General features: G+C 38.2%; 1 long non-coding RNA gene across 1 annotated transcript; it reads left to right on the plus strand.

Annotated features, from left to right (window-relative positions):
• The first annotated feature begins 17,876 nt into the window (after positions 1-17,876).
• On the plus strand, positions 17,877-22,434 carry LOC113293746. Its single transcript, XR_003332526.1, has 4 exons — positions 17,877-17,980; positions 18,536-18,604; positions 18,717-18,791; positions 22,278-22,434. It is a non-coding gene; the product is annotated as an uncharacterized LOC113293746 (long non-coding RNA).
• Positions 22,435-24,413: the final 1,979 nt, after the last annotated feature.

Raw genomic sequence — 24,413 nt, forward strand, 5'->3', positions numbered from 1 at the left:
ATCCCTTAGATGGTATTAATCTACTATTAGGAAATCTATAGGGTCTGATAAGTTTTCGAATCTTATCTTCTCCTATTTTGGCTTCGAAAAAAAAATGACATCCGGATCATATCTATGAACTAAGTCTTAAGGTGATCTCTAGTGGTTTTATTAGCAAAACCTTGACAATTCCATGCTAAGACTCTCATGGTGTTAGGGATAGTGGTCAATCTAGAAAACTTGGACAGAAGTGTTTTTGATAAACAAATAAACATGCATATAAAGGGTGCAAAATAGAAATATGAAATCTATAAGGGGAAAAAGAGAAGAGTTATTTTTTACCTTAACTACATGGCTCCCCTGACTCTGCATAGCATTCATCTTTATGTATGCCACATTGTTTCCATGTTCATCCATTTCTAATCCTTCCATAGTTTCAGCACTAGTATTGTTCATGACATCATTGTTAGAACTCCCTCCATGAGCAGCCAGAATTGGACCTTGTATGGAAGGATTTGATCCATTATCTGGGAACTGTTGATTTCTAACCCTTTTGATAGTCCTAGTTTCCTCTGCAACATTTTGTAGCTCAGCATCATTCTCAATATGAACATATTCAGTATCGAGATCCTTCTTCACATTTGTGTTCTTTTCCTCGGCAGCCTTGAGTTTAGCATTTAAATGCTCTTCATATTCATCTTGAGTCATAGCTCTCACGTAGTAATTCTGTTATTTCTTCACAAGCATCATCATCATGATCCACTGTATAGCAATGACCACACTGGTTCACCTAAATTTGAGTTATTTTACCCAATGATACGTTATCCAGACTGGTTCACCTAAATTTGAGTTCCACCATTCTCCTCTTTTCAGAGGCTTCTTGAGATCCACTTCAACACGAGCAGTAATCATGTTTCCAGACCTTGGTATACAATTCTTTGGTTCCGTGGATATATTTTTTCCCAAATATTCAATAGCTTCATTAACTACTGCCTCATGATGATGCTCCAACAGTAGCCCCTTGAACTGAACATGCCAGGCTTGGGTATCAAAAACATAATCCTTGTAAGCTTTGTCCGTAGAGTAAACTTGTAAGGCCAGTAAACTCTTTTGAACATTCCAAGGAGACTTTTTCAGGACATCTTTCACATCTTTTTGGGTATTGAACTTGAAGACAAATAAATACTTGCCCACAACTTTTGTTTCCCATTTCCTGTAGTTTTTCCATAGTATGTTGAGCTCATCCTTGATGGTCGTTGTTTATATTTCATCCTCCTTAGTTATTAGTTTACCAATTAGACTGTTGGACCAAACTTCTGCAACTTCAGTTAAGTTCTTCGCAGAACCAATAGCACCCGTATCCTTTCTGATTGTTGTGCTTCTCATCTTTTCAGTAATCTCAGATATGTTGTTGTTGTTGTTGTTACCGGTATCCATGAGTTTTCCAGAGAGCAAACTTTGTTTAGGGTTTGAGATTACTTTTGCACGAAGAATAAAGCAAATATTTTCTCCGCTTTTATTTAGGGATGAGGATAGATAATATATTCCGTATATTCTTGTTTCCCTAAATAGTGGTAACGAATAATCAAAATGAAGGAAAGAATATTTTCTATTATATGGTGATTGCATGTGATCCGCAAAAAATGTTGGCCCCAATAATATTGGATGACATTAGGCGGAAAGTTTTGAATTTGAATTTCTGGGTTTTGGATCGTGTGTTGAATCGGTAGAAGAAAATGGTTTCTCATGGATACAAAAGTATGATCAGGGAGATAACAATTATCTCATATTAAGATATACTTAAGGCTGACACTGCTTTTCTTTGCAAAAGTGCAGGATGAAGTAGAAAGGTGGACGGTAATATAACCATTGTTGACAATACTGTCATGAACAAGAAACAAAGGCTACGCACAAAGATCCAATATAGGATAGAATCCATTGCAGAAGTCAGAGGGTGCCTGCAGAAATTTATAGATCCATTAGAAGAGAATAGAAAAACAATATCAAAAAGAGAAAATAATAATAAGCACTTTTAAGATTAAGCCAACGAAGAAAAACTCATAACTTAATTACATGTTGATATACAAGTAATCTTGCGAGTGCATTTTAACACACCGAAAATATCATCGTGAAAAATTCTTATCCCACGATGTGATTTTCACGATGGTTTTTTTTTTACCTCACCAAGATATGTATGTCTTAAAATTATGATCAATATCACGCACGAAGAAAAGAATTTGTTTGCGGGCAGTGATTCAAATTTTTTACTTCAGCTCCGAGAGTCAGTCTTGTTCCTCGGACTTTAAGATATACTACATGACTACGCTTTTTCTACAATTCCATGAAAATAGATTTCTTTCTTTACAATTTCATGAAAAAAGATTTTGATTTTGATCAAATTATTTTTATGGAAAAATGGTTAATTCATGAGCAAAAGTCAAAATAAACATAATTAGAACCTGGATTGATTGGGGTATACCCAGATTAATTGGGGTATACCCAGATTAATTGGGGTATACCCAATTTTAAGTGGACTCTTTTTAAAGATTTTAGGGGGGGTCCTAATGGGTAAGTTACAAAAATACCCTTACCCTTTATAATCCCATTACCCTAAATCAGTTTTATTATTTTCATTTCATCTTCCTTCTTCTCTTCTTCTTCTCCTCCACAACCATACCGACTCTCTTCTTCTTCTCCATCAAAACTCGAAACTCGTCGATTGATTCATCGAAATCGTCGATTCGAAAACTCCGATTAATCTTCAACAATGGATCCGCCAAGACGTAAAGCTACTCGTATGAAAGAAGCTAATCGAAAACCCAGTGAGTATAACCCTGGAATTGCAAGTTTGGTTCAAAAGAAAGTGAAGAAAAAAACGGTTGAAGAAGAAGAATTCGTAGCCGCTGAAACACGAGAAATGGTGCGATTAAGAAAGTAAGGGCATACTTAAACTCACTCTAGTACTTTAATTTCATGTTTGCATGTCAAATTAGGTCAGAGAAATCGAAATTGTGAATTGGCAGTTGCGACGCCGGCAAGGTATTATGTTATCGACCTTGCCGACTGTTCATATTTAGGGTTAGGCCGGCAGGCTCTTAGGTTGAAGATCTTGTCGTCTATTGAATATATGTAACTGGTACTTGCTGGGTCGGCAAGTTATTCAACCTAGGAGCGTGCCGACGTTAGTTTTTTTCCGTCGGTGTGTTATAGTTTTTTACCCTGCCGGCTGTTTTGAAAATAGTTTGTGTTTCCTGATGCCTTGAATTTTAAAGTCAGAATGGTATTTGGATAAAACCAAGCCGGTTGTTTATTGGCCGGCAGTGTGTTGGTAATGGACCTTGCTGATGAGTGCCAAATATTGTATATTTTTATCCCTTTTTGTTGGCATTTTAACTCATCTTTTATGCATTAATTCTACATTTTATCCCATATTCTGTATTTTCATTGTTTTCAAGAATAAATATTTTTATTAATTAATTTTGCATTTTTAGGTAATAAATAAAGTTCTGATGAGTCGCGGAGCGAAAAGAGCAGAAAAGTAGTGAAAAGCCGGGAGAAATTACGCAAGGAAGCCGCGAAGAATGGTGCGCACAACCTCATTTTCTACACACAAAAGCGCCTCCGTTCTCAGCCGTCAGATCAGTTCCCAAAAGCATCCGACGGTCGCTCCCTCATAGAGCATCGAAATCTGATGTCTCTGCCGAGCACCACAGAGCTGAAATTCCAAGCCTTCAGATTAGATGGTAGTTGAATCCAACGGTCGCTCCCTTGCTGTGCATCGAAGATTGATATCTCCGCCTAACACTACAACACCTAACTCCATCTGGCATCGTTGATTTTGTTGTATCATATAATCCAACGGTCGCTCATCGCTTGCCTCCGCATCACCGTCCGATCTACCAATCATCATCGCATCCCACGGTCGAGATTCGCCAAACATCAAACTCGATGATCCCACTACACACCTTAGTGACCGAACACTATACCCCAAACCAAACATCACCTAATCTCATTCTATCGACCCATCTCCACCATCACCACCCACCCTGTGCAGAACCACCACCATCTCCCTGTTCCCGCTCAACCACCACCACAACCACCTCTACCAACTCTCAAATCACTCAACCACTATAACCCATCTCCACTACCATCATTACCACCTATCTAGCCACCTAATTTCCCATTTTGATACACGTTTTTCTTCCAAAACCCTAACGTGTGAAAATTGGTAAATTAGGTTGATTTAGATGGACAATTGGACGTAGCTAGAGCATCAGGAGAGGAATTGGAGGCATGGGCCGACATCTACCAGTGTCATCAGTGATTAGGTAAACTTTAATAGAAATTTTTATATGAACCCTAATTCCATAAATTGGGGATTTTTGGGGGAAATTGATGGTACTTCTAATTAGAAGCATGGGTCACGTATTAGGGGTGTTATCAGTGTGTTAGGTGAGTGAATTTTGGATTTTTGGGCAAAACCTAATTTCACTGATTTTGGGGGAAAATTGGGGGAAAGCCCTAATGATGTAATTGGGTATAAATATGTGGTGAGGGATGTGTGTAAAAACTATGTTGGGATTAGCCCACATCCAGGACTCTCATGTCCTGTTAACTGTTAATTTTCAATTTTCAATTTACAAGCTCATTTCAGTTCATGTTGTTCTCAATATTGTTTCTTGTTAATTGCTGTGCTCTTGTTATGTTTGTGATGTTGTGTTATTCACTGTTAATGTTAATGTGTTAAGTATCATGTTAGGTTCAATTAATTCCTGTTAGTATTTCAGTTTTGTTCATTGTTAGTCAGTTAGTCCTGTTAACTTGTGTTGTTGCTCACTGTTAGTATCAATGTTCCTGTCATGTTTGTTTTACTGTCATTTGAAGGAATGCTAGGCTAGATTTCTTAGAAGCTTTGTGCTGATTGTGTAATGGAAGAAATCAGTGCTTAAAGCAAGCTGATTTTCTTGCCATTCCCTGTGTATGCTTAGGTTGCAGTGTTGATTGTGCATTGGGAGAAGCTAGTGCTTATAGCAAGCTAGTTTTCAACCCATTCTATAGGAATGCCTGTATTCTTGCCTTAGTATTGCTTCTTGTCAGTTTCTTTATCACCCCTGCCCTTGGCCTTAGGCCTTGGTCCATTCTTGTTTTGTTCTTTGCTTTTGTTGTTGCCCTGTTGTATCTTTCATTTTATTTTCTGTTGCTTTTGCATTGTTTTGTCCACTGTAATTTTCATTTGCTTCTGTTCACTTTTATTTTGCTGTTGCTTTGTTCCTTGCTTGTACATTCTATTTGCTGTCCCCTGTTGTGTGCTCTCTTGTGCTGCTGTGCAGCTCTTTCTTTGCACTGCTTGTGCAGCTGCCCTGCCAAGCTGCTGCCACTCTTGCTCCTGCTGCTTGTGCTGCTACTTCTTTTCTTGTTGCACTGCTGCTGCACTGCTTGTGCAGTTGCTACTGCTGCTACCACTTCCACTGCTGTCAAGCTGCTGCTGCTCTTGTTGCTGCCTTGTCTGTTGCTGTCAGGCTGCTGCTACCCTGCCACTCCTTCTCCTGCAGCCAACTGAACCCAAGTTCCAATCCAACTGAGCCCAATTCAAATCAGTAAAGCCCAAAGGCCCAGACTCTTTACTAAAACAAAAGCCCAGTTGTTTAAGGCCAAAGCCCATTTGCATTTCAAAGACCAAACTGAGCCCAAGCTCAGTTCTTTTTATTTTGAACAAACCCATTAGCACTCAAAGCCCAATTTAAGCCAAAAGGTTTCAAAACCCAACAACAATTTAGGAACCCAATTAGCAAGAAACACTTCCGAAACACACCCGATCTCTGTGGATCGACCCGTACTTGCACGAGCTACAACCGACGACCGTGCACTTGCGGTATTACTGTAGGCCCCCGTTTTTATCACGCTTAATTTTTATACATATCTCCGGGTCCACCAAGTTTTTGGCCGGGGATAATTTTACACCTTTTCAAAGCCTACCAAGTTTTTGGCGCCGTTGCCGGGGATTGGTGCTGTGTTTTATCTGTGTGTTTTCTTAGCTATTTTGTATTTCATTGCATAGCATTTGCATCTGCATCTGCTTCATTTCATTTGCTATTGGACCTGCTGTTCTGAACCTGTTTTTCCTCTGCTGGGACGCCACCAAGGAAAAGAACCAAAACCCAACTGGGTTTTTGCAACAATATCAGAGCAGCTGGGCTGTGCTAAAAAGGTAAGCCTAAACCCATTTCATTGAGAGAACCCAACCTGTGGGCTTCCAAATTTCTTTAATTGTGGGCTTGTAATAATTAACCCAATTTTTTTGGGCTTTTTATTTTTCTATTTTGGGTTTGTAATAATTTATTTGTGGGCTTGTATTTATTTTTTGTGGGCTTGTTTAAATTCTTTCATTGGACTTGTATTTTGAACTCTGGGTTTAAACCCAGCTGAGCTTGTAAGCATCAATTGGACTTGTATTCCACTCGAAAGTGGACCTCGAAACCAAAGTTTTAAAACAAACGTCGGGCCTTAACCAACTGGGCCAAATTAAACTTTCAAAATTAAAACTTGGATTTTCGTAGGCCGCAGCCTTCATTCCATTCCATTAGAGGCTTGCACAGTGGGCGTGCTCCCAATTCAAAAACCAAATTTCATTTTCTTTTTCAAAAAAAAAAAAAAAAAAAAAACCTTTTGTTCCTTTTGTATATATTTTGCTAATCCAATTTGATCTCGGCTAAAATATGTTGGATTTTTGCCTTGAATAACGGAGTTTTAATTCTGCTTTCGCCGAAATCGGGTATTCTCTCTCCTTTTACTCTACTCAGCATGTCCCTTTCCATATGTTGCATTTTAATTCTTTCCATATTTTGAAACATTGAGGACAATGTTTAGTTTAGGTTTGGGGGTATAGAGTAGATACCACGATAATATGCCATAATTGAAAATGAACTCCTTTCTTTTTGAAAAAATTGAAAAATTCCAAAAAAATTAAAAAATGAAAAATCATAAAAAATGGAGCTCATTTACCTTGAAATGTTGACTCTTGTGCAAATATGTATTTTATTAGGAGTCTTAGTCTAGATATTTAGGCACCCTGATTCTAGCACAATTCACATAGTGATAAGAAATTTGCACGCGCACGATCTACCAATACATGTATGGCCTCGATCTTCAAGGTGTTTGATAGGAAGTTACGATTGCCAATCACTTTAGAATACTGAACGAAACTTGACTAGCTTGTTCTTTGGTTGGTTGGGATAGAAGGTGGAGGTTACATTAAGAAAGACAACCATCGAATTTAACTGGGTGCATCAAAAAGGGCTACCTCTTGCAAAGTGTCATGTAATCTTTTGTTTCTTTTGTTATGTATCAAAAGTGTTTCAAAAAAAAAAAAAAAAAAAAAAAAAAAAAAAAAAAAAAAAAAAAAAAAACGATGTATATATTCAGAAAAAAAGAAAAAAAAAAATACAAAAACAAAAAAAAAAAAAATCAAGTATTTATCAATTCCATCATCTCTTGTTCCAAAAATAAAAAGAGAATTGTCAATGTAAATAAGAGTCATGTAAATAGTCATCTTTTGTGTTTTGTGTTGTAAGCAAGGAGGGTGTATGCCATTGATGTACAACGCGAGTAATTGTGAAATACCTCCAACTCATTCACAATTCTCGTAAAGTCCGGACAGCTAGCTAGATTTCGACCTCAGTTCTTAGCCTGAGAAACTATCTCTTGGTGATTAGTAGTCATGACTTCAGATCTTTCTTTACACATGTGTAGATACACTTTACACTCTTATCACATGTCCTTATTGTTATCAGTGCTAGGATTGTGCCTTCGATAGCTAGATTGACATCTCCATTTTGCTGTGAGCTTAACTGTTTTGCACATGTCACATTTGATGGAATATGAGCTTATATTTTGTCCTTAGGTTTTGTAGGCACACCTCTGGTAAACCTTCACGAGACTTCAACTCGTCCACTAGGGACACTTAGTGGTTTAAAAGGCTTAGTGCATACGCTAAATGCATTCGAGAGACCAGCGACAGTGGTATAGTTAGGATTTCCTTAGTTTTGTTTTACTTGAGGACAAGTAAAATTCAGGTTTGGGGGTATTTGATGAGTGCCAAATATTGTATATTTTATCCCTTTTGTTGGCATTTTAACTCATCTTTTATGCATTAATTCTACATTTTATCCCATATTCTGTATTTTCATTGTTTTCAAGAATAAATATTTTTATTAATTAATTTTGCATTTTTAGGTAATAAATAAAGTTGATGAGTCGCGGAGCGAAAAGAGCAGAAAAGTAGTGAAAAGCCGGGAGAAATTACGCAAGGAAGCCGCGAAGAATGGTGCGCACAACCTCATTTTCTACACACAAAAGCGCCTCCGTTCTCAGCCGTCAGATCATTTCCAAAGCATCCGACGGTCGCTCCTCATAGAGCATCGAAATCTGATGTCTCTGCCGAGCACCACAGAGCTGAAATTCCAAGCCTTCAGATTAGATGGTAGTTGAATCCAACGGTCGCTCCCTTGCTGTGCATCGAAGATTGATATCTCCGCCTAACACTACAACACCTAACTCCATCTGGCATCGTTGATTTTGTTGTATCATATAATCCAACGGTCGCTCATCGCTTCCTCCGCATCACCGTCCGATCTACCAATCATCATCGCATCCCACGGTCGAGATTCGCCAAACATCAAACTCGATGATCCCACTACACACCTTAGTGACCGAACACTATACCCCAAACCAAACATCACCTAATCTCATTCTATCGACCCATCTCCACCATCACCACCCACCCTGTGCAGAACCACCACCATCTCCCTGTTCCCGCTCAACCACCACCACAACCACCTCTACCAACTCTCAAATCACTCAACCACTATAACCCATCTCCACTACCATCATTACCACCTATCTAGCCACCTAATTTCCCATTTTGATACACGTTTTTCTTCCAAAACCCTAACGTGTGAAAATTGGTAAATTAGGTTGATTTAGATGGACAATTGGACGTAGCTAGAGCATCAGGAGAGGAATTGGAGGCATGGGCCGACATCTACCAGTGTCATCAGTGATTAGGTAAACTTTAATAGAAATTTTTATATGAACCCTAATTCCATAAATTGGGGATTTTTGGGGGAAATTGATGGTACTTCTAATTAGAAGCATGGGTCACGTATTAGGGGTGTTATCAGTGTGTTAGGTGAGTGAATTTTGGATTTTTGGGCAAAACCTAATTTCACTGATTTTGGGGGAAAATTGGGGGAAAGCCCTAATGATGTAATTGGGTATAAATATGTGGTGAGGGATGTGTGTAAAAACTATGTTGGGATTAGCCCACATCCAGGACTCTCATGTCCTGTTAACTGTTAATTTTCAATTTTCAATTTACAAGCTCATTTCAGTTCATGTTTTCTCAAATTGTTTCTTGTTAATTGCTGTGCTCTTGTTATGTTTGTGATGTTGTGTTATTCACTGTTAATGTTAATGTGTTAAGTATCATGTTAGGTTCAATTAATTCCTGTTAGTATTTCAGTTTGTTCATTGTTAGTCAGTTAGTCCTGTTAACTTGTTGTTGCTCACTGTTAGTATCAATGTTCCTGTCATGTTTTTTTACTGTCATTTGAAGGAATGCTAGGCTAGATTTCTTAGAAGCTTTGTGCTGATTGTGTAATGGAAGAAATCAGTGCTTAAAGCAAGCTGATTTTCTTGCCATTCCCTGTGTATGCTTAGGTTGCAGTGTTGATTGTGCATTGGGAGAAGCTAGTGCTTATAGCAAGCTAGTTTTCAACCCATTCTATAGGAATGCCTGTATTCTTGCCTTAGTATTGCTTCTTGTCAGTTTCTTTATCACCCCTGCCCTTGGCCTTAGGCCTTGGTCCATTCTTGTTTTGTTCTTTGCTTTTGTTGTTGCCCTGTTGTATCTTTCATTTTATTTTCTGTTGCTTTTGCATTGTTTTGTCCACTGTAATTTTCATTTGCTTCTGTTCACTTTATTTTGCTGTTGCTTTGTTCCTTGCTTGTACATTCTATTTGCTGTCCCCTGTTGTGTGCTCTCTTGTGCTGCTGTGCAGCTCTTTCTTTGCACTGCTTGTGCAGCTGCCCTGCCAAGCTGCTGCCACTCTTGCTCCTGCTGCTTGTGCTGCTACTTCTTTTCTTGTTGCACTGCTGCTGCACTGCTTGTGCAGTTGCTACTGCTGCTACCACTTCCACTGCTGTCAAGCTGCTGCTGCTCTTGTTGCTGCCTTGTCTGTTGCTGTCAGGCTGCTGCTACCCTGCCACTCCTTCTCCTGCAGCCAACTGAACCCAAGTTCCAATCCAACTGAGCCCAATTCAAATCAGTAAAGCCCAAAGGCCCAGACTCTTTACTAAAACAAAAGCCCAGTTGTTTAAGGCCAAAGCCCATTTGCATTTCAAAGACCAAACTGAGCCCAAGCTCAGTTCTTTTTATTTTGAACAAACCCATTAGCACTCAAAGCCCAATTTAAGCCAAAAGGTTTCAAAACCCAACAACAATTTAGGAACCCAATTAGCAAGAAACACTTCCGAAACACACCCGATCTCTGTGGATCGACCCGTACTTGCACGAGCTACAACCGACGACCGTGCACTTGCGGTATTACTGTAGGCCCCCGTTTTTATCACGCTTAATTTTTATACATATCTCCGGGTCCACCAAGTTTTTGGCCGGGGATAATTTTACACCTTTTCAAAGCCTACCACTTGCCGACTGGTTTTGTGGAAAATCCTTGTATCTACTGTGTTCATATTTGTTATTAGCCGGCATGTTATGTGAATATTACCCTACCGGCCTCTGTTTAGCCGGCATGCATTATTTAGTCGACCCTTCCGATTTATATGTAGCCGGCAAGGTTATATTTGTCGACCCTGCCGACTTATGTATTTTTTTATTAATCGTTCTTTTTCAGGTTGCAAAAGGAAAAGGATAAAGCTCTGAAAGCTCTTAGTCCTCCTTCAAGACCTCCCCGTGTTAGTGAAAAACTCTTGACTTCAACACATAGAGGGGCATACATTGTGCCGAGAAAGCTCAAGATCCGTGTACCAAATGATTCTGAACCACCATCGGAACCCAGTGATTCAGACAAGACCCCGGATGAAGACCAATCAATTCCATCTGGTAAAAGAGGTGATGATGATGATGATATTGATGAAAGCACTCCGGCTGCTGGAGGAGGTAACAATGATGATGATGATGATGGTCATCAAGAAATGCCTAATGTTGGAGGAGGTGATGATGATGATGATGATGATGATGATGATGATGATGGTAATGGAGATAAAGATAAGGATATCGAAGATGAAATTGTTGAAGAAGCAGTGGAAGAAGAAGAAGAAGAAGAAGAAGAAGAAGATGGAGAACAAACTGTGGCTATTGTTCAACAAACCGAAGCTTCAACTTCAACTGAACCTGGAAAGAAGAAGAGGGTGATCACTAAACCAGCTGATTCCCACATGCCTCCCCCTCACTTGATGCTTACACTGAAAAAAGGTGAGCCTCCAAGGGGGACCCCAGTAGATGGTAGAAATGTTCTTTTTGGATACAAAGACTCATGGGCATGTACGATCCATAATACTATCGTAAGTAATCTCAATCCGTCTTTGTTTTTTATTTAAGTGTGTAACTATCTTAAATTTGCGTCAAGTGTTTGTATTTCTTTTTATTTTGTTTTTTTTGGTATTTAGGATCACAAGCATGTTGTCCGTCTCATGAGGCGCCAAGCTTCATGTTCAGTGACTAAAACTTGGAATCTTGAGGATGAATGTGAGGAGGTGAAAGTGATTGTCAAGAAATCCGGGTTGTGGCCTGCGGTGGAGAGTTCGAATATTGAGCATGATAAAGTTACCGTATCTGCATTCTGTGAGAGGTTCTACGGAGAGATTGATACAATGTTATTCCCATTCGGTGAGATGGCGATAACTCCCGATGATGCTCATCAAATTCTAGGCCTCGAGGTTGAGGGAAAAGCAGTCAGTATGGGCTTCGATAATAAGTTTTCTTTCAAGGATATTTACAAATTGAGCCAGAAATTGTTAGGTTGGAATCATATTAAGACGGAGACTTGAGAAGAAGGATGGTCGTCTAAGCAAGAAGTTTAATATGAAGAAGTTAATGGGCACATTATGTGAGACAAAGAAAATCTTTGATAAGGAAGGAAGAGTGAACCCGGTGCGAATCAATGCTACCGCGTCAGCTTATTTGCTATACGTCCTGGGCAAATGTATCTTCCCCGACAGTTCTGGAAGCTTGGTCGACGCCAGTTATATGCAACTATTGGATCCCTTAGATAAGATGCATGAGCATTCTTGGGGTACCGCGGTGGTCGCCTTCTTGAACAATGAGTTGACAAAGGGTTCTAGGGAACTCACTGCGCAAGTTAACGGAAACATATGTGTCTTCCAGGTAATTTTATTGTCTAAATCATTTATATTTGCAAAATTCTCGTAAGATAAGATTCTTGCTAAAAAAATTTTTTTGCATAGGTTTGGATATATGAGCACTTCCCTTCTTTGGTGAAAGCCAACTCCTACATCAAAGTGGATGCGAATGTTGCGGTTGATAAGCCAAGAGCGAAAGGTACAGTTTTAAGGGTACTCAGGATAAGGAAATGCCGCAAAATCTTATCAAACTCCGAATCGCCATCGACAAATTGACTGCGGATGATGTGATATTTGATCCGTATCGAGATGCTAGAAATCAAGGTTTAATCCAAAGGAGAGATGAAGTTGCATTATACTATGGACCCTTGTTGTTGACCACCAATGGATATTCAATGTACGATCCACATTGGGTAATGCGACAATTGGGTTACGTCCAAGAAGAACCTCATTTCGATAAAGATAAGCCGTTTTTTACTGTGTCAAAGGATGACTGCACCACGTCCCAAAAAATCATTAACGTCTCTTACGCTCCATCGCCAGCTCTAGAACATTGGGAAGAAAGAAGAGGTTCCCATAAAATCGATGTGAGTCTTTTGGACGAGGTGACCACCGGTCATGAAGCTAGTGAGAAATACATGACGTGGTACTTGGGTTGGGCTCGTCCTACTGTGATTAGGGAAATGACTGCTGAAGATTTGGCTCGTATGAGGAAGTTGGCATCGAAAGACCCAGCAACAAGTCTTAAGTTCTTTGTAAGTGTTTTTGAGTTTCTCTTACTATTTTAAGATTACATTATCAAATCATTCTATTAATTGTTTGTTGTTTATTTGAAAATAGAAGGACATTTGAAGAGCCTTGTGAGGGTGATGTGTTGCGCGAGAGAAAGAGGAGATCCTTTGTCGATTGAGGAGCAAAGCAAGCACATTGACTTTGCTAGCAATGTTGACAATGAGGATGCTATTGAAATTTTCAAGCAAGCTAATGCTGAAGTAAATAGAAAAGAAAAACCCCGGAGGGAAGCACAAGCCAAGATGAATGTTGACAAAAAGAGAACTCGTAGTGGTCGTGGTGGTGAAGGTAGTAGTAGTGGTGGTGTTCTTAAACGGGGTCGGGGTCGTGGTCGTGGTGGTGAATGAATGCAGTATCTATTTTATTTCTTTATGTTGCGTTGGACAAATGTTAAGGTTAACGGTTGGACAAATGTTTTCTTTTTAAGGTTTATGGGACATGTTTTCGTATTTTGGATAACAAGTGTTGGATTTCTAGTTGTTGAATGAATTGTTTGTTTAGATATGTAAAGTTTCAATACTTATGCCGGCATGCTTTTTTTAAGTTACAATGCCGACCACACCAGGGACGGCAAGGTTTTGAACTGTCAGACTGCCGGCCCTGACACCAGAAATTATTTGCATACCAGGGTCGACAGGGTAATCAGATCAATACCTAGCCGGCTCTTACGAAGTCGACAGGGTATTATATTATCGACCCTGTCGGCTATGTCTGCAGCAAATACCTTCTCATGATGCCTAAAATCATCATAAGGTCGGCATGGTTAAAAATTATATTCCTTGTCGACCAAATCAAAGCCGGCACGCTAATGACCAAATACCGTTCCGACGGTTAAACAGAAAATTGCAGGAACTCCTGATGCCTAAAAATCATAAGGTCGGCATGGTTATAAATTATGTTCCTTGCCGACCACATTATAGCCGCACGCTAGTGACCAAATACCGTTCCGACGGTTAAACAGAAAATTGCATGAACTCCTGACGCCTAAAAGTCATAAGGTCGACATGGTAAGAAAATTTCTACCCTGCCGACTTTATGATAGCCGGCATACTACTGACCAAATACATTTCCGGCGGTTACACAGAAGAAAATGTTCTACTGATGCCTAAAATCAGCATAAGGTCGGCATGGTAACAAAATTCGGACCCTGCCGGGCCAGACTTAGTCGGCATACTTGGGAAACAGAAACCTCGCCGGCGAATTCAAAATTCAAATTTTTCCAAGTACAATTGCATTCATTGACTTGTACTTATGCACTATAACGGCCAAATTTGGGCACCATCCTATAAATACACTACTTCTCTCTACAAAACAACACACAACTATTTGCATATACTCTCCAAAGCTCATATCGTCATACACTCCATCTAACTCACCCAATAGCTCTCTACATACAACAATGGATTCATTTGATTCTAATGAAGATTTGGAAATCACCAAAGCTTGGTACGCGGAAACTCGAGTTAGACATGAGTCCTCCGTAAAGGTGGATGCCGTAACCTTTTGGTCTAGGGTACACAACAAATTTAGGCAAGAGTTTGGGAATCCTAATGGAAGAAGTGTTCAAAAAGTCCATGATAGGCACTTAGTCATCGAAAATGCGATACTCGCTTTTTTAGCTCTCCAACCCCGGATTTTCAAGGCTACCAACTTAACTTGTTCATTGAACAATTTGTAAGTGTTTTTGTGGTTTATTTTACGTGATCCATGTTGTTTGATATTCCTATTAAACACCACTAACAAATTAAGTTTGTGTTTTGTTTTTGTAGCATGAAGCCGTGAAAGCACGCTACTTGGAGGAAAAGGGGGAAGCATTCACATTCGATGCAAGCTATGAATTCATGGTCTCCAAAATCCCGGAGAATGCTCCGGACTTCACGCAGCCCGGAGATGAATGGGATTCTTCCAACGAAGATTGATGGTTTTAGTGTAGGTTTTGTGGGTAGATCTCTAATGTAAACCCTCACGAGACTATAACTCGTCAACTAGGGTCGCCTAGGGGTTCAAAGGCTTGATGCACATGCTAAGTGCATTCGTTTTTCCGTCGACAATGAGTTAGGTTTTATGTTTCAATCAATGTAGTAACCAAAATTGCATGAATAAAGTGAATTACATCTTCCCATATTATGTTTTCTATTTGATATAAGTACAGGTTGGCAAGGTTATAAATCCTTAGCATGCCGACTATAGCTCAGCAGCCGAATTAATCTGGGTATACCCCAATTAAGCCAGGAATTAGAAATCATTTTGAAATTATGGCACCCAAACCCCTAGTTTGGCTTATACCAAAAAAAAAAAAAAAAGCCACCCCGTAGGAGAGTGGTACAATGTACTTTGTTGCAGAACTTGTCACTAGTATCAGTATGATCATACTCATGACAACCAAGTGGTCCAAGTCCTAGGTTATTCATTTCAACATGTAAGGACTCCACCCGTCCACCGTTGTTTAGAATGTCCAACTCCTCCTGTATCAGGTGAAGTTGAGTGTGAGTTGAAGAAGAGACTAGATTTACTTTGACCATTAAAATGAATTAAAAACCACAGTAAATTGATTCAAGAAGACAAAAATAAAATAAAACGCAATTACTTGAAATTTGGAAAAGAGAGACCTGAACTAAGGTACACGGCCACCACATGAGAGTATGCCTAAGAACCATATTCTGAATGTCCATACTGGCTGTGTTTGTTTGTTACTGTCAGGCTAGCTTCTTCAATGGGTGGTAATTCATCTTCATCTGCACCTTCTTCTTAACGTGGTTCTGGATGTGATTCTATATCTAATGTTCCCATTATTTTTCTTCTTCTTGACAGAGAAAATGAGAGAGCTTGAGGTTTTGAGCTGTTTTGTTGGTGGGATACTAGACTCCGTAATCTGTACTACCACCAACAAAAGTACAATTTTAACAAAAAGGTATTTTGTTAAAATTAAGTTTTCCTGTGGGGATTACGAGGTATTTAGACGTACCCTTACTGTTGAACTTTCTGATTTTTATGTCCACTAGTATGGATTTGTTGATGAGAGTTATGTCGTTTGACTATGTTACCTTTGACCATTGACATGGGGGGTATTTTTTTTTCCATTTCGAATTCAAGTCAATGGTATTATTGACGAACGACTTTAACATTATACCCAGTAATATTTGTGAGAAGATAAAAAGAAAAAAAAAAGTGAAGGGAAACTTAGTGGTTATAAAGTTGAGTTCGGTAGCCAGGGAAGAAGATTGCGTTTTGGAACCATGGAAGCGATGAAACATAGAAAATGAGACACTGGTTGCAAATCTTACACTTGGACCTGAATGAAAAGGTAAACGCAGCTAAATACACAACACAAATTTATTTATTTTTTATGACTTAAAAGGTTAATTTCATTTCATAAAAATGGAAAAAGAATACAAGAGAAGGGCGCCTAAGCGAGTCCAAAGCGATGGCAGAAACACCACCCTAACAAAGAAACTAAAACTAACTAGATGCCTCTGGAAAATCCAAGACCAAAGAAACAACCAAAAAGAATAAGCAATAAAAAACAGTTGTTATCTAGAACACAAGAAGAGAAAACCTTACCTATTTAAGTTTCCTAGCAACGGATCTTTGTCCTTTACCTAGATTCTCACTATTTGGAATTTCGCCATTTCATTTGAGCCTCGAACGCTCTTTTTCTGTTTTCTTGCTAGCTTTATCTTCATAAGCCAAATAAGGAGCATATTTATTCGATTCTACGTCATAGAATTCTTCACTATCCTCCTCACATTCTTCAATTGCAACTTTATCTTCATTTTGAGTAGGCTTACTCAACACTCTGAAAGAGTTGTTCACTTTGAACACAACACAAATATATGCCTGGCCCAAAATATTTTTCATTTTCATGTGATTGCTGACCATATACAGATTAACAATTGTGTCTCCAAACATACGTTTTTACAGCTGTAAGTAGTACCAAAAAAAAACAAAAAAAACCGTTTTTACTGATGGTAAGAAAATTACTAATATCAACTTAATCCAACCAAAACTTTAAACAGATTGAATAATCGGTAACCTTTAGAACAAACACTCACATTTATACGAGATTCCATTCGTGTGGGACTTATTTGGTTCAACCCAAAAGGGATAATAGCTTCCAAAATAGGGATTAGTATTTTGGGAATGTTTGATTCCTATAAATAAAAGAAAATGGCAGTATAATCTACCACACTATCCCCGTTAGAGCTGGCAATCCGAGCCAAAACCCGCGGGTTGGCCCGTCCCGTCCCGTGAAAACTCGTGCCCGTCCCGGATCGTAACTACACAAGACGGGCGCGGGTTGTATAATTAGTGGTTTGTGAAGAAACGGGTTAACCCGTCCCGTCCCGTGCAACCCGCGGGTAACCCGGCTCGGTCCGCACCCACTGCCACTTAGGCTGCTGCGTGTCACACAATGACACAGTTATCTGTTACGTGTCATGTAACATGTTCGTTCCTCTTCATATAAAAGGAAAAAACCCTAGCTCGCCTTCCTCTTCTTTCTTCCTCTTTTTTTCTTCTTCCCTGACCCTGCTGCAGCGCTGCTGAGTCTCCTACTCTCCTGAGTAAACTTCACAGATTCACAGAAGTGACAGAAAAATTATTAGATTCATCTAAAGATCAAAGACAGGTAATCAGATTTTCTTATTTGTTTTCTTCTTTATATAAATTTTTTGATTAGCCTGCTTGAATAACAAATTGTTTGAAGTCTTGAAGAGAAATATAAGAGCGGATTGATTTTCTGGGCTCGTGAAGATCGGAGGAATACAACAACGAATTGATTTTCTGGGTTCGTGAAGAGTGAATTGATTTTCTGTTCGATTAATAATATGTAAGATGTTTTTTTTTCATTCGATTTGAGTTCAGTCTTCAGTTTGACTTGTTCTTAGTAGATCTGTTATTCTGTTTGATTTTGAATTTGATTTGATTAAGATTTTTTTGAATTTCACATGTTTTAGTTTATTGTATGATTGTAATTGGTGATGAATCTGATGATTATATATACAAGATCTGTTTGATTTGGTCATGTACTCATGTTGTTCAGTTCGATACTTCCATGATTTATTTGTTGTATTCGTATTCAACAGTTTTGCTTGTGAAATTGAAATGATAGTAATGGTACTATGGGTAATGGGTTGGAATTGAATGAGCAGTTTAGAGTTTGCTTGTGAATTTGAGATATTAATTGTATGAGCTTCAAATTGAATGAGTTTAGTTTGAATTTTGGTTGAGATTTAACATGCTTGAGGTGATTGAAATCATATACAAAAGGTCTTTCTTTGTTTATCTTGTTTATCTTTTTCGAAGTATCATTCATATTACCAGCATTTTTCTACATTTAAACCAGTGCTGTTACTGCTGTACTTGCATCCTTTTTGTTTTGTAGATTGGAGTTCTAGTGAAATCTTTAAATTTTGGTTTGAGCAGTTTGGATAAGTGGTTGTCCCCTAAATCTGTAAGTACATTTTGTAAATTTAAATCAAATAAAATTTGACTTCTTTATCTTTTATGGTAATTTTCATTCTTTTTGTACACAATCACCATCTGATCGTGTGTTTGGGTTGCAGGGAAGAATACCATTGCTCTTTTTTCCAGCCTCGGGAGAAGTAGCACCAATCTACAAGTACACTACACTAGTACTGGTTTGTTTGTACCTCCTGTTTATTCATCTTCTTATTAATTTCATGTACTCTTTAAGAAGATAGAGAGATCCACATATTTCTGTTTGGTTTTGTGTTTTTTTTGGCAATTAATATCATGTTCGGATCTAGGAAAATGGATATGATATTTGTTTCGGTACATTTTATCATGTTTGGATGTTGATGGTAAAGCTCATAGTTGTAGCACATCGAGTTTAGGTGCTGTAACTGCTGTTTATATTCGGCCGTCTCGGATAAACTCTCTTGTTAATTTCTTAGTTATTTTTTTGGTATCAAGGGAGAATGTAATTGTGTAGCATACGGTTGGAATGTGAACATGGTGACTGGTGATGCTTATGATATGTGCTTGCTTCCATGTAAATCATGAAAACTCTTGGAAACATGTGCATGAACATCATTATTGCAGATCTCAGAGTTAATGCATTTTTGTTGAACTATGTTTCTTATAACATTATTATTAAACAACAATATTGCAAGTTTGGTTGGTCAGGTCAATGTATCATGATGGTTGTATCTTTTCCCCCGTATAATGAAGATCAATTGGTTGTTTCCAAAACTGAGTTTAGGTGCTGTTTATCTTCCTGATCATGTGAACTTAGAACCAAGGCTGTTAGTTATGGGATCTTAGTTGGCCGATTGCTATAATAGTTTTGTTTGATGTACATGTATATGTATTATTCAATTTCTGTTTATATAATTTTCACGTTTCTGAATGACTCTTTGACTTGTTCTTTGTGGCTCCATCCATTTCAGGATGTCAAGTGTACAAGAACAAGAGTTACCAAACCAGACCATTACAACGATGTTATGAGTGGTGACGGTCAAGATGATGATTGATGCTGAGATGCTAGATTCTGTGAATGAGGATCCAACTGTTGGTTGTGCACCTGCACCAGTTGCACGTGGAAAGAAAAATAGACTTAGATCCGAAGTTTGGGAATTTTTTAAACTTGTTAAGTATAAAGATGGTACAACGAAGGGGGTGTGCAAGGCTTGTAATGTAGGATATAAATATGAAAGCCAAAGAGGTGGAACCTCAGCCATGAAAAGGCATAAGTGCCTTAAACGTCAGTCTATGGATGTAGGGCAGATGATGTTAGCAGCTTCACAGAATAGCCAGTTGTCTACCCGTCTACGCAAGATTGATCAAATGAAATTACGGGATTTGTTTTCAGCTTTACTCATTGCAAGAAATGTTCCATTTGCTTTGGTGGAGTGGAAAGAATTTAGGGATATATGTGCTTATTTGAATGATGACTTTAAACCAATATCAAGGAATACTGGGAAAGCCGACGTGGTAAAGAAACATAAAGCACAAAAAGAAGTTATTCGCAACAGATTGAAACTTGCTCCAGGTATGATTCAAAATTGCCTTTTCCTAAAGAATTTATGGATATATGTGTTTCATTAATATGATGTGCTAATGTGTATGGCTTATCCTTACAGGTAGGATATGTCTAACATCAGACATGTGGACTTCTGTAACAACTACTGGATATATAAGCTTAACTGCGCACTATGTTGATCAAGATTGGATATTGCAAAAGAAGCTTCTGAATTTCTGTCCCCTTCCACCACCTCATACAGGTAAAGCCCTTAATTTTATTTCTTTATTATCTTAAATATAATTTCATGTTAACTTTTCCCCTTTCTACTTCCTCAAACAGGTGAACACCTTTCTTCCAAGTTATTTGCAATGATAGAAGATTGGGGAATTGAAGACAAGGTATCCAACATCACCTTGGATAATGCTGCAAATAACGGAGCTTGTGCTGGAATTATGAAGAGTAGACTTGTTGCAAAGAAGATCTTGTTGAATGATGGAAAATACTTTCATGTGCGTTGTTGTGCTCATATCTTGGCTCTTATTGTAAAAGAAGGACTTACGAAGATTGATCCAGCTGTGCTTAAGATTCGAGCGACAGTAAAGTCCCTTAAAAAGTCCCAAGTAAGAAAACAGAAGTTCTTGGACATTGTTGGTACTTTAGGAATGTCTGGACTGAAAAGAGGTATTCGGCAAGACGTAAAGACAAGGTGGGATTCCACTTTTATTCTGTTATAAATTGTAAAGTTAGAGAATTGTATTAATGTTTTTTTAGATACTCACTGAATGTTTGTTTTATGCAGGTGGAATTCAACTTATCTTATGTTAGATAGTTGTATCTTGTATAAGCCAGTTTTCTCTCATTTGAAGTTGGTGGATTCAGACTATGAAGACTGTCCAACTAATGAAGAATGGGAACAAATTGAAGTAGTCACAAAGTTTCTCAAGGTGTTTCATGAACTCACAAAGATATTTTCTGGTAGTAAGTATCCTACTTCCAATCTGTATTTTGAAAGAATTTGTAAAGTTCAGGTGTTACTAAAGAAAGAGAGCAGAAGTAATATTGAATTCATTAGGAACATGGTAAAAGAGATGCAAGAAAAATTTGATAGTTATTGGAAGGAGTTGAGTCCTATATTGGCTATGGCAGTTGTGTTAGATCCTAGATCGAAAATGAATTTTGTGAAATTTACTTACTCCAAGTTGTATGCTGATGAGAGAGAATTAGAACGTCAAGTTAATAAAGTCCATAATAATATAAAAGCACTTTTTAATGAGTATTACACCCTGTCATGTTCAAGAGCTTCCAACAGTTGTGCAGCTCAAAATTTGGGTGTTCAAAATGGTGGGAATTTTGTTGTCCAAGAAGGGAGTGACTTTTTTCAGGTAATTTTAAAGCTTACTTAACTCTAATTCATGTTAGTGAACTGTAATTATTTCTCTTCCTAAATTGTTTTCTCTATAGATTTTGGGCTAATTTTATTTTAGTGTTAATTCATTGGTTAAATTTCTATTGTGAAAATGTCGGTGTGTTCTTTACATGGGGGTTACTATTGTTTTCACCTGTTAATGCTTTGAAGTTTAGATGTGCATTTGATTGGGATTTACTGGATTGTGTTGCATGTTATTGTGAAACTAGGGTAATGTGAGTTTTGGATTCACCGTTTTTGGGGATTCTTATGTTCTCTTGGTTAAACTTGATTACATATTTTGTTAGATGATTTTCCTTTAGATTATATACTAAGAATCGACAAGCTATTAGCTGAACGTTTAGGTTCTCGTGTCAGGAACTCCACCCATTGGAAGTGTTCCACACTTTATAGAATGTCTCAATATAGAGATATTGCCTCCTGCTCTAAACTAAGATGTATCATGTTTGTGGTCATGAGTAGGTTTTACTAATCAGTGAAATCCCTTAGGATGTAAGTTTAATGCCACATTATGACGATGAAGCTGTTTTGCTGTGCAGTCACATGAGTGCTTTACATTGTTGGATTTAGCTTGTTTTCAACTGTGGATGTAATATGTGATGGCGTTAGCTTGTTTTCAACTGTGGATATAATATGTGATGGTGTTAGCTTGTTTCTAAGACTTTTAAGACTCGTATATTCATAGTTCACCCACTTCTAGGTTGTTTCATGCAGGAATATGTTGCAACACAGGAACGTGGTGGTAATGTATTAACTGACTTGTCAGAGTTAGATGAATATCTTGGCGAGACGTACAGAGGTTGTCTAAATTCACTCGACATCCTAAACTATTGGAAGAACCATGAACAACAATATCCAGTACTTTCAAGAATGGCAGAGGATATTTTGTCAATTCCTATTTCAACCGTCGCATCGGAGTCTGCATTTAGCATTGGAGGAAGGGTGATTGATCGATTTCGCAGTTCCTTATTACCTGAAAATGCTGAGGCGTTAATAACAACTCGTGATTGGGAATATGGAATTGGTAAGAAAATCAGTAATATTGTATTTATTGAATGTCTAATTCTTATCTATAACATTGGTTGTTTTTATCCATGTAGGAAAAGAAGATATGGATGAGGACAATGTGATTGTTGAAGAAGATGTATTAGGATTTGAACCTGACGCAGTGGAGGATGGGGCAGTGGAGGATGTGGAGGAAGTAAATTCTTATGCGTCTAGTTAGTATGCGTACTTCTTCAATATAAAGCGGGGTAATTATGCAAATTCCATGTGTTTTGACTTGAATCTTTTTTTTGCTTGGTTTATTTTTTCTTGAAATTACAGATTCATATTGAATAGTTGGAGCAACTCAAAGAGAATGTTTTTTGGACAGACAGTTATTTATCACTTACCAATGTCTCCAATTTGCATAGAAAAGAGATTGGAGATGTTTTTTTTGACAGTTCACACTTTTTTGATTAACCACACAATATATATTTTGTGCAGGAAGTGGTTATTAATATGGTACAGTCTCGGAGGTTTATTTTCATTGTTGGAAACTATGTTTATTTTCATTGTTGGAAACTTGGAAATATCATCATGATTCATGAACTGTAAGTCTGTAAGTTGTAACTAAAGTACTTAAGTACTAAACTACTAATGACTAGTATAGTAGTATCTGTGTTTCTTTAAAGGCAAAATTAGTTTAGTTTTGTAATTTTGAGTTTTTGAATTGATATAAAAATGAATTGGATGAATGTTAGGTACTTAGGTTGTAGGAAAGGAATTTTAGATGGGCTGAATATGGCCGGAAATAGCCCAAAAATCGGTTTCTGGCGAGTTAACTCAACAAAAACCAGTTCACCCGTGAGCACCCGTGAACCCGCGAGCTTTACCCGGGACGGGCGCGGGTAGGATAAATGACCACCCGTGAAGAATTTCAACCCGCGAGCTCAGGCTGGTATTAACCCGTAACCCGCGGGTTGGTCACAAGCCAGACCCATCCCGCCCGTTTGCCAGCTCTAATCCCCATCATCGGATAAGCCGCCTTTTAATTTAATCAAATCGTTCTCCGTGCTATAAAAAAAAGTTTAAATGAGTGTGTGGGCATATATATATATATATATATATATATATATATATATATATATATAGCTGTCTCAGAGTGACCTCACGTTACAGTTTTGTTAAGCAATCCTTGTACTGGCTAGCCATAGGACTAGGTACCGTTTTAACTGTACGTCTCCTTTACGTTTGATGTTATCTCACCAACCCTGCTAGTTGCAAGAGTGTGGTGGACTGGTGGGCAAAGACTTCAAATTTCCCACGAGATTCTTAATTATAGTTAAAGCTGTCAGAGAAGCAGCAATTAATCTTTGAAATGATAGGTAGAGGAAAACTGGATTTTAAAATAATTTGGGGTGTCAATGTCATACTCAAAGACTGAAGAATGATACTAGCTCAAATTGAAATATCCAAACAACAAGCTGACTACTTGTTATTGCATACAAATCAAGCTGTTCAGACTCACCTGTAATAGTAATAGTGGTAAAAGTTAGGTCGATGATGAGTGCAGAGAATTTAACCCGGTTTCCTAAAACGAGAGTGCATGTCACATACAAAATGTTGAAGAAAACAAAACCATGCTAAATATGATGGGCTTAGTTTGTTATACGAACAAAATCATTAAAACTTTGGGCTACACAATGCTGCTGCCATGCTGACCATGTCCCTAATGTTGCCAATGCTAATACAAGGAATCAAACACAATTATGCATGAGAGAAAGATAGGGGCACTCTGATCAAATACAAGACCACATTGTTGAAAACACAATTAACACGATCTTGTTTCAACTCTCATCCGCGGTG

Source organism: Papaver somniferum, chromosome 7, assembly GCF_003573695.1.
Source record: "Papaver somniferum cultivar HN1 chromosome 7, ASM357369v1, whole genome shotgun sequence".
In the NCBI taxonomy this organism is placed as follows: domain Eukaryota; kingdom Viridiplantae; phylum Streptophyta; class Magnoliopsida; order Ranunculales; family Papaveraceae; genus Papaver; species Papaver somniferum.